The following is a 10451-nucleotide window of genomic DNA, read 5'->3' as shown; positions in this document are numbered from 1 at the left end:
TGGTGTGAACACTGAGGTGACCAGACTCAGGGGACAGGAGGCGTCTCTGGTGACTCTGAGGAGGTGAGTTAACTGGTTTCAACACGTTGTGGAATTTTTGTCCGATAAGAGATTGAACGACGAGCTGCAGCTGTATCTGCCTCTGCAGATGTTACAATCTGATATAAAACTCAGAACATCTTCCTGTAATCTGTCAGCATCTTCTTATGAAATATCCGTTGATCAATGTGATGATAGTGTTTCATAGAAACTCAGCTTAGAGGAATGAACTGTCAGCCAGAGCGTCAACTTCATCTGTAATGGACAAAATGTTTATTTAACAAGGTGAGAACGAGTGGATCAGTACTCTGATCCATCAGAACCACAAACAGTTAGCTACAAGCAAGAGGCGAGCTCGTCCACAGGAGCTGGAGGCTGACGGACAGTTTGTATCCTCAGGGCCCGTCTGTCAGATCCTGTCACCTGGATCAGAATGATCCGGGTAATGACAGAATCATCTCACTGACTTTGTCGGACTATTTCACAACATTAGCCGGTTGGATCAGGGTGATTCTGATCTGACCGGATAGGTTATTCAAATCTGGACTTCGCCTCCTGGATCTGAACAGGATGTAAAGACATCGTGACCGTTTCAGGAAACGTCCTCGTCCACATGTCAGTGTACTGTTGTCTAACGTGTGACGTGTGAAGGTCATCACACACACAGGAAACCACTTTGATTCCTGAGGCTGCTGTGGCTACAGATAACCTCATCCTGTCTGTCTGTCTGTCTGTCCTCATCCTGTCTGTCTGTCTGTCTGTCCACATCCTGTCTGTCTGTCTGTCCTCATCCTGTCTGTCTGTCTGTCCACATCCTGTCTGTCTGTCTGTCTGTCTGTCCTCATCCTGTCTGTCTGTCTGTCCTCATCCTGTCTGTCTGTCTGTCTGTCTGTCTGTCCACATCCTGTCTGTCCGTCTGTCCTCATCCTGTCTGTCTGTCTGTCTGTCTGTCTGTCTGTCCACATCCTGTCTGTCTGTCTGTTCTCATCCTGTCTGTCTGTCTGTCTGTCTGTCCTCATCCTGTCTGTCTGTCTGTCTGTCCTCATCCTCTGTCTGTCTGTCTGTCTGTCTGTCCTCATCCGGTCTGTCTGTCTGTCTGTCTGTCTGTCCTCATCCTGTCTGTCTGTCAGTCTGTCTGTCCTCATCCTGTCTGTCTGTCTGTCTGTCTGTCTGTCTGTCTGTCCGTCCTCATCCGGTCTGTCTGTCTGTCTGTCCTCATCCTGAGTGAGTTTCAAACCTGGGGAACTGTAGCAACCAGGTGTTACTCACTGGACAGGGGTTGTCCCGCTGTTCCCTTGTTTGCAGGATGGAGAAAGGAGTCCACGTACAGATCTGTGAGGAGGATCAGGTCCGACTGTTCGATCTGGATCTGCTCTGAGGGACTGTGTCACAACAAGTCACTCTTCATACATGTTGGATCTCACCTGTTCATCAGTGACATCATCTATGACATCATCTAGATTGACACACACACACACACCTGTAGAATGGCAGTCTCTCAGCATCGACTATGTGGCAGCTCCATCACTCTGACTTCTCTCCATTAATGTTTCTTCTTCTTCTTCTTCTTCTTCTTCTTCTTCTTCTTCTTCTTCTTCTTCTATCCCTTTTTGATTTTTTTGGATTGTTTTTTGATAGAGGTGTCATGATTCTCCAAATCCACGACTCGATTTGACTTTTGATCTTAAAGTCATAATTCAATTTGATCTTCGACCTGCCGAGCCCCCAGAGTCTCTGGTACGGCTCTGAAACAAACTGCCATCCCTGCGAAGCCTGTAATCCCAGTTTGCAGCATATTTTAACTGGCTGGAAATCAGCTTTTGACGCAGGGCCCTGTGGTGCTTCATGCAACATTAATAGGGAATTCTGGGTTAAATTTGGCTTTCAATAATAATTCATGATTATTACAAGGGATAATGATTAATTATGATAAATAATAAAATCCAATTTACAGTAGATCACCTCGGGAAGAAGGGAAAAGAGCCAATTCATCAAATCAGTCTCTCATGAAAAGGTTCTGAACTGTCAGTTGGTAACTCTGATTAGTAATTAACTTAATAACTACAACCAAGATTACCATAACAGCTGTAATGGTCGAAGGATTTTGGAGTCTTTGTGTGTGTGACGTGATGCCACGTTAGAGAAGATGGTTAGTTGCATGTAAAGACTCTGAGTCTCTGTGAAACATATTTCAACTAACCTCAAATTAGCCGTGTAGCAAAGCAAACTACCAATAACCTGACATGACCTGAGATCACAATAACACCATGACAGTGAACTAACAAATAGATTGAACACATGTGCATTACATCAACCAGAGTTAAAAGTCCTATGCTTAGCCATGCTATGTTATGCTGTGTGCTATCTAGGCCCAGTTCAACATTACCAGTTTTGAAAATGTGCAGGAGAAGGTTGTAATTCCAATCTTGAACAATGCTGAGGCCCAGCAGCAGGAGTTTCAGGTGTTCAGGGGCTCCACCTTCACCATCAGCTGCTCCATCCAGCCACCTCCTCGAACATAGTACACAACTACACCAAGCTGGATGTCAATCACTCTGCCCATTTCCTGTTTGCTGTTGCAAAGCCCGCCCAACAAGGAAGCTACAGCTGTGTTTATCATGTCTATGTTTTCTCTCATAACTTCTCTTCTCAGAGCCGTCTGCTGTCTCAGGTAAGCTGCAGCAGAGAAATGAACGATTACTGTCATTGTATGACACGTCACTTCATATCAACCTTTATTTAAGCGTATAAATGTCAACAGCAAACAATGTGCTGTAGAGCAGAGCATGTATGAGGAGCACCTTCTGATGTGAGCCAAAGTCCTTTGAAGCAAGTCTTGCCACTTGGCAGCCATCTTGGCAACGCCGGTTGAATCAAACATCTCCAGGTTGAAGTGATTTCAGCAGATTTCAGGTCACTACAGTTGTTACAGTGTGTTTATTGGGATCTGTCTGAATCATGATTTTGTTCCATGTTTTGCATCAGATCCATCAGTCCTCATCATCAGAGCAGTCGTCCTGTCGCTGTCTCTGCTGCTGGTGAACGCTGCCCTTTATTTGTACTATAAGGTACTGACACACCTGTTGTTCAGAGGACTGACTGAAATGAAGCACTCAGTCTGTGTTTACTGACCTGAAGAGAGGAGTGACGCACTGAATCATGTCTGTTTGCTGTCATGTCTCTTCAGGCCAGCAGGGGGCAGAAGCTGGGCAGTCAGGAGAATATTGAGCTGGATTGTTTTGACCCGGGTGCTTCTGCAGCTGAAGGTGGGCTGAATGAAGAGGAGGAGACTCAGGGAGCAGAGAAGGACCTCCAAGGAGCTCAATCTGTTGATGTTTATCATTTAAAAAAATACGATGAATGGTCCAGTCCTGTCCCTGACAAAAAGTACAAACCATCTCATTTTTTTTGTACTGACATATGAACTTTAAGACTTTATCTTGTTGTCAGCAAGATTTCCTCCTCTGGTACATTGAATATGTACTTTTAAACAACATTTGTCTGAGCAGTGATGCATCAAAAATGTCTTTGTTAATATAACTGGAGCTCAGTGCTGCATCCAACACAGCTGACCATGACATGATGCAGGTGAAGATGCAGAACAACAGTCAGTCATTTATTTTTTACAGGCTGATCTATTGTAATGATGTGTTCACAGGTGCAGCTTGTCCTCACTGACACCAAGAAAGTGGGGCACATTACACTCTTAAATTAAATCACTGCACTGACTTTCTCTGTGTCAAAGGATAAATGTTATAACTCGTCTATAAAGAACTAAATACATGTCTGATTTAATTTTTCATATGAAGCATCCAGACGGCTCAGCTGATCAGGGACAGGTTTACTAAGTGTTCCCAGCAGTAAAACCAGGCGAGGTGGGGCAGCTTTTAGTTTCTCTGCTCCTTCCTGAATACCTGACGTCTCCTTTCACTGTCATTTAAATCAGGTTAACCCTGTTTACTGTGGCATTACAAAAAATATACATAAATATATATAACTACTTTTTGATCTGTAACTATTTGCTTGCTTTTGTTTTTATTAGCTTTTAAATGCAATTTTAATTTTGCTGCTTTTCTGTGCTCTTTTAATGCACTTTGAATTGCCTTGTGTCTGAATGGTGCTATTATAAAATCTTGCCTACATGACTTTTGTATCTGCTGATTACACTGATCACATGGATCACATTATAAAGGCAGCCACCGGCACCGACACCATCAGCCAGCCGGGTCCAGCTGCATCGGGCCGGCTCACGCTGCTGCAACTTTTACCTGCAACGTTCTCAAAGTTTCATCACATCACTGTAATCTCAGCTGCACGACTGCATCTCTGTGTTTTCATGTTTCTGCTGCTTCGTTTTACTGTGCAAACAATGACTTTTGTATCTGCTTAAACAGCACTGAGGTGAGATTCCTTCTATAATCCTCTGGAGGTTTTCTAAAGCCCTGTTCAAACCAAAGATTTGCAACAAGCTCAGTTGAAACTTGCAACTTCTTGCAATGTGTGGGACCTGTAAGTAAAATCCTCAGGTTCATCTATAGACTGACCTGCAGTAACAAGCTGCTGTGTTAATGTCTGTATATTGTAAGAAAGCGATTCACTTAACTTCACTCAGCGTTTGTGCAGAGTTGTTTCTGTGTAATCAGAACCTGTTTCACAAAGGTTTCTGATCAGATATCAGGAAGAACACTGAAGAGTCCACTGAGTTAATACTTTGTGAAACAGGTTTTTGTGTTGTGCCAGCCTCAGAAACAACACTGTGTCTGAGTGGACAGAGACCCCCCACAGGTCACACTGTCATTAAAATGCTGGTATTATGCATGCAGAGAAATCTACTGACTTGTTGTCCTCTTATCTCTGGTGGAATAAAGACATTTTGTTAAACAGGGTCAGATTAAAAGAATCTTACAGTCAGCAGTAATTTCAGTTTTCAGCGTTTCATCCTCGGATTTAAACATTTAATCATTTGATCCCTGAATCTTCCTGCTTACAGTTTTGATGCCAAGCTGATGCCAAGTTAAGACCTGAAACTTCAGGTCAGACTTGTTTTTTCGTTTCACTGGAAGTGGCAGTAATCTTGATTTATAAAGGAGGCAATGAGTTGTTATCACAATCATTTGGATGAGTGTGAGGACCGGAGGCAAACTCTTTATCAACTACACAAGATTATTATTTTTACGATGTTGGGATTTTTTTTAACATAAACTTGACAAAGAAACAAGTTCCCCGGTGCCTGAAAGAGTTGGTAAGTGGAACTCATGTTTCAAAGAATATAATTACTTCCTATTTTAATTATACTTATTACATTTCAGGCCATTTATTAAATGATAGACATGTAGTTGGATCATGTAAAGAAGTAAAGTGTAAATACGTGGCCTGATAACATAATGTTAATATAATGATAACATAAAGATAACATAATGATAACATAATGATAACATAATGCACAAATTCAACTAATTATTTTTCACAGTGAGATGGCAAAGAAAAGGCCAGCTTCCATTAAAGAGGTGCTTTTCAACACACTTGAAGATTTGCCAGAAGATGAATTCAAGAAGTTCAAATGGTTCCTGCAGGACCCCGACGTCCTGGGAGGGTTACCGGTCATCCGAAAGAGCCAACTGGAAAAAGCCAGCAGGACGGAGACGGTGGATATAATAACACAGACCTACAACCAAAAGCCTGCAGAGGTGGTGAAGAAGGTTCTCCAGAGGATCAAGAGGAACGATCTGGTGGAGGAGTTGTTGAGAACAGGAGCAACAGGTAAGTGAAACCTGCTATAATTATAATAAAGCTGTGCATCAAACATTTGTAGAGTTTAAGCTGAAAATCTTCCTGGTATTTCTTTGTGAGCCGATCTGCGTCCACAGTGTGTGTGCAACTTATATTACATAACTCATACTGCCTCCTCTGTCCTCTGCTTCTTGTTGCTCAACATAGCCATGACAGAAAGACCCAGACTGGTGCACAGGAGCTGGTATGGTGAATAGGGAACAGAGACTATGAAGCATGATTTGTGGTTAGTAAGGTAACTTTAGGGTTAACTCTGGCTTTTCACTTCTTATCAGGTTAAATCATCATAGTAACGTACGCTGCACACATAACCTGCTCCGGAGCAGATTGTGTTTGAGATCAACACATATCAAAGCTCCGCCCTCTGGCCAATCACTTCTCTGGACTGTTATCTCATCAATATAAGACCCTATGGAGACCTCTGAGCTGACCGCCACAGTGTAGGAGGGCCTCCTGTCTTCATCTCGTTTCTGTGTTGAAGCCTTGTTATTGTGCTTCTGTAGTCAGATATCATCTTACAACAGAGATGCACTGAAACTTGTATTTACTATCAGATATGAAAGTACAGGAAAGTCAAAGTTTGACTGGTGTTTGTGCAGTGAAACTAAAGTCAGATCTAAGGATAAATTCTTCTTTTGGCTGTATGCACTGTAATTTAAAGCACACTGACTTCACCTGCAATTTCAAAACACATAAATGATTTGTTTGCCTTGTTTTCAGGAACAGATGAAGACGTGTGTCACCAGAATCACTCTCCAGCTTCAGTGGAGCCTCCTCTGGGGTCTCTGACGCTCAGAGTCACTAAAGGTGCTCGGTAAGAGAGTCACCAGCTTTTCTTTGAGTGATGTCAAACTACAGACTTTGTGTGTTTTCAGTGTAAAACTGAATTCTGTTTAGCTGCTCAAAAGACCAAAAATCAACATTCACTCAGAAGTATAAATCACCAGCGAGGCCACACCATCAACACAAGGCATTTAACGATGTATTTGAACAATTTATCATGAAAATGAATGCGTGTGAGGCTTGACACATGTATTTCTACATGAGGTCTTGTGTTATGAGAGCTTCCATAGGGAAGAGCAGAGTAAATCAAATCAAATCAATTTTATTTATACAGCCCAAAATCACAATCACATTGCCTCAATGGGCTTTACAATCTGTACAGTGAGCGACATCCTCTCTCCTTAGACCCTCAATTCAATTGAGGAAAAAAATCTTTTAACAGGGTAAAAAAGACAATGGAAGAAACCTCAGGAGGAGCCACAGAGGAGGATCCTCTCCCAGGATGGACAAGACATGCAATAGATGTCGCATGTACAGAAAAGATCAACAAATAATAATAAATAATATTAATAATAAGTTTTATTTAGAAGGTGCCTTTCTGGACACTCAAGGACACCGTACACAAATGAGATAAAAGAAAACGGAAAAGAATAAACATCAATATCAATAAAAAACACACAAAATAAGAACAATTACAATAGATTGAAGGGATGGGACAGGGCAAGTGGCATCAGAGGGAATAGGCAGTTTTAAACAGGTGTGTTTTGAGTTGTGATTTGAAGTGGGGAAGTGATTCAATGTTTCTGAGTTGGGGTGGAAGTGAGTTCCAGAGGCAGAGCGGCTGAATGCTCTGCTCCCCATGGTGGTGAGACGGGGGAGGGGACAGACAGGTGTATGGAGGAGGAGGATCTGAGGGAGCAGGAGGGAGTGGGGACATGGAGGAGGTCTGACAGATATGGGGGGGCGAGGTTGTGAATGGCCTTGAATGTTACCAGGAGGACTTTGTATTGGATACGGAAATGAACTGGGAGCCAGTGGAGCCGCTGAAGGACAGGGGTGATGTGGTGGATAGAGGGGGTTCTTGTTATGATGCGGGCAGCTGAATTCTGGACCAGTTGAAGTTTATGGAGTGATTTGTGAGGGAGGCCAAAGAGGAGAGAGTTGCAGTAGTCCAGGCGGGAGGTGACAAGGCTGTGGACAAGGATGGCGGCAGTGTGGGGGGTGAGGGAGGGGCGGAGGCGGTTGATGTTTCGTAGGTGGAAGTAGTCAGACCTGGTAATGTTATTGATATGGGATTGAAAGGATAGTGTACTGTCAAGGATGACACCCAGACTCTTAACCTGGGGGGAGGGTGAAACAGAGGAGCTGTCAATAGTGAGTGAAGAGCTGTCGGTTTTGGATAGAGTGGATTTTGTGCCAATGAGGAGAAACTCTGTTTTGTTGCTGTTTAGTTTAAGGAAGTTTTGGGTGAACCAGGTTTTTATTTCAGAGATGCAGTCAGTGAGGGAGGTGGGTGGGAGAGAGGATGAAGGTTTAGTGGTGAGGTAGAGCTGGGTGTCATCGGCATAGCAGTGGAAGTGAATGTTAAATTTGCGGAAGATGTTGCCGAGGGGAAGGAGGTAGATGATGAAGAGGAGGGGCCCCAGGACAGAGCCCTGGGGCACACCTGAGGTGACAGAGGAGGGGGTGGATTTGAGGGACTTGAGTTGGATGAATTGAGTGCGGCCAGAGAAGTAGGATGTGAACCAGTCCAGGGGAGTGTGGGTGATGCCAATGGAGGATAGCCTGCTGAGGAGGGTGGTGTGAGAGGTGGTGTGAGTTGGCACCAGGTTTTTTCATAATTAGGGTAATGGCAGCTGTTTTGAAGGGTGTAGGGACAGTTCCAGTGGTGAGGGAGGAGTGGATGATAGCAGAAATGAGGGGGGCCAGAGAAGGGAGGCAGGTTTTAACAAGTTGGATGGGGAGGGGGTCCAATTGACAGGTGGATGGTTTGGATTTCTGGATGAGTTCTGAGATTTCTGAGAGAGTGGGGAGCTGGAAGGAGGAATATGAGTGAGGGTGGGGGAAGGTCAGCTGAGGTGCTGGGGTGAGGCAATGATCCAAGGTTCAGGTGGATGTTCTTGATTTTATCGGTGAAAAATGACATAATGGCATTGCAAAAGGAGGTTGTGTATAAGTGAGGGGGGCGAGAGTCCTGGGGTTTGGTGGTATTGTTGAGGAGGGAGAACAGTGAGTTGGAGTTTCCTTCATTGGCAGTGATTAAACTGGAGTATTAGTGGGTTTTGGTGCTGGCAATGGAGTCCTTATAGCGTAAGATGTGGTTATTGTACATTTCTTTGTGTATAGTGAGACCAGTTTTTCTATGGAGTCGTTCAAGTTGCCGACCTTTGGTTTTCATGAGACGAAGATCGGGGGTGAGCCATGGGGCGGAGACGGTGAGAGAGACAGATCTGTTTTTTAGCGGAGCAAGAGAATCTAGAATATTATGGAGTCCAGTGTTGTAATGCGAAACCAGATCATCGGGGGTGGACAGATTATGGATGTCAGGGTGGCAGAAGGACTGGACATTTGAAGTGAGAGAGGCGGGGTTAATATTCTTTATTTTCCGGAAAGCAAGGAGGCGTGGTGTTTTAGAAATGGAGAGAGTGAGTTTCACTGTAAAGAGGAGAAAGTGGTCAGTAATGGGGAGTTCATCAGCTGTTAGATCGAGAGGGGTGACACCAGAGCAGCAGATTAGGTCCAGAATATGTCCTTTGGAGTGTGTGGGAATAGTGGTATGTTGCTGACAACCGAAACTCTCTAGGCAGGAAGTGAAGTCTTTGGTGAGGGGCAGATTGGTATTGTCCATGTGGATATTGAAATCACCCAGCAGTATTATGTTTGGTGAGAGAGAGGACAGATGGGTGAGGAAAGCAGCAAAGTCAATTAAAAAGTCACTATTCGGTTTTGGGGGGCGGTAGACAGTAGCAATGATGGTTGGAGTGGGACCAGACAACTCACAGACAGTAGACTCAAACCTGCTGGAGATGGGCACAGATACCGGCGAGACTTTCCACTTCTCGCGGTGAATAATCACGAGACCTCCCCCCCGGCCAGAGCCACGGGGTTGACAGATGTAAACAAACCCACTAGGAGTGGATTCGTTGAGCTGGGAGTAGTCTTGGGGCTGTTGCCATGTCTCGGATAAGCAGAAAAAGTCTAGTTTACGGTCGGTGATGAAGTCCTGGCTAACACGCTATGGTCGACAGCCCGTTTGGTAGAATGTGGAGGGCGACGAGTGCGGGATCGAGAGCTGGACCAGATGGACTTTATTGCTGTTGAGCTGTTGTGTTGAAAATTCCGACGGGACCCTCGGTGGATGTATCTCCGTCGAGGCTGGAAGGTGATGTCCGGGTGGAGGTGGAGTGCCTCTGGCGCAGGTCCATGCAGGTGATAGCGCAGCTGGAGCAGGTCAGTGGCCGAGTAGTGGAGCAAACCTGCCACTGGCAAGTGGACGGGCAGTAGAAAGAGCCAGGCACAGACGAACAGGATGTATGTCCTACCAGCCCACATCGTGGACGAGGACTCAGGCAGCGTTGACGGCCAGAGAACGCCAGGCAAGGCTTAAATCAGGACAGGACAGGTGAGCCAGTAGTGCAAACTCATACAGACGATGGTGCTGGCAAGTCGTGGAGATATTCCGAATGAGGGCAATTACACTGTCCGATTAGGTCACAAGACCATACAATAAACCCGGAGCGTTAAAAACTTAAAAAGTTACTGACGAGCAGCGGCAGCTAGTTGCGCCAGCATTCACTCTTCGGCCATCTTCATGTATACCGAATCAAATAAACAGTTTA

At 44.7% G+C, this 10451-nt stretch overlaps 1 long non-coding RNA gene across 1 annotated transcript; it reads left to right on the top strand.

The window, feature by feature from the left end:
• Positions 1-2713: 2713 nt before the first annotated feature.
• On the top strand, positions 2714-4595 carry LOC141005628 (uncharacterized). The gene is made up of 3 exons (XR_012179887.1): positions 2714-2926; positions 3025-3107; positions 3227-4595. It is a non-coding gene; the product is annotated as an uncharacterized lncRNA (long non-coding RNA).
• Positions 4596-10451: the final 5856 nt, after the last annotated feature.

The sequence above is a fragment of the Pagrus major genome, chromosome 12 (genome assembly GCF_040436345.1).
Source record: "Pagrus major chromosome 12, Pma_NU_1.0".
Classification (NCBI taxonomy): domain Eukaryota; kingdom Metazoa; phylum Chordata; class Actinopteri; order Spariformes; family Sparidae; genus Pagrus; species Pagrus major.
The sequence above is the reverse complement of the archived record's forward strand: the minus strand, read 5'-3'. Positions and strand labels throughout refer to the sequence as shown.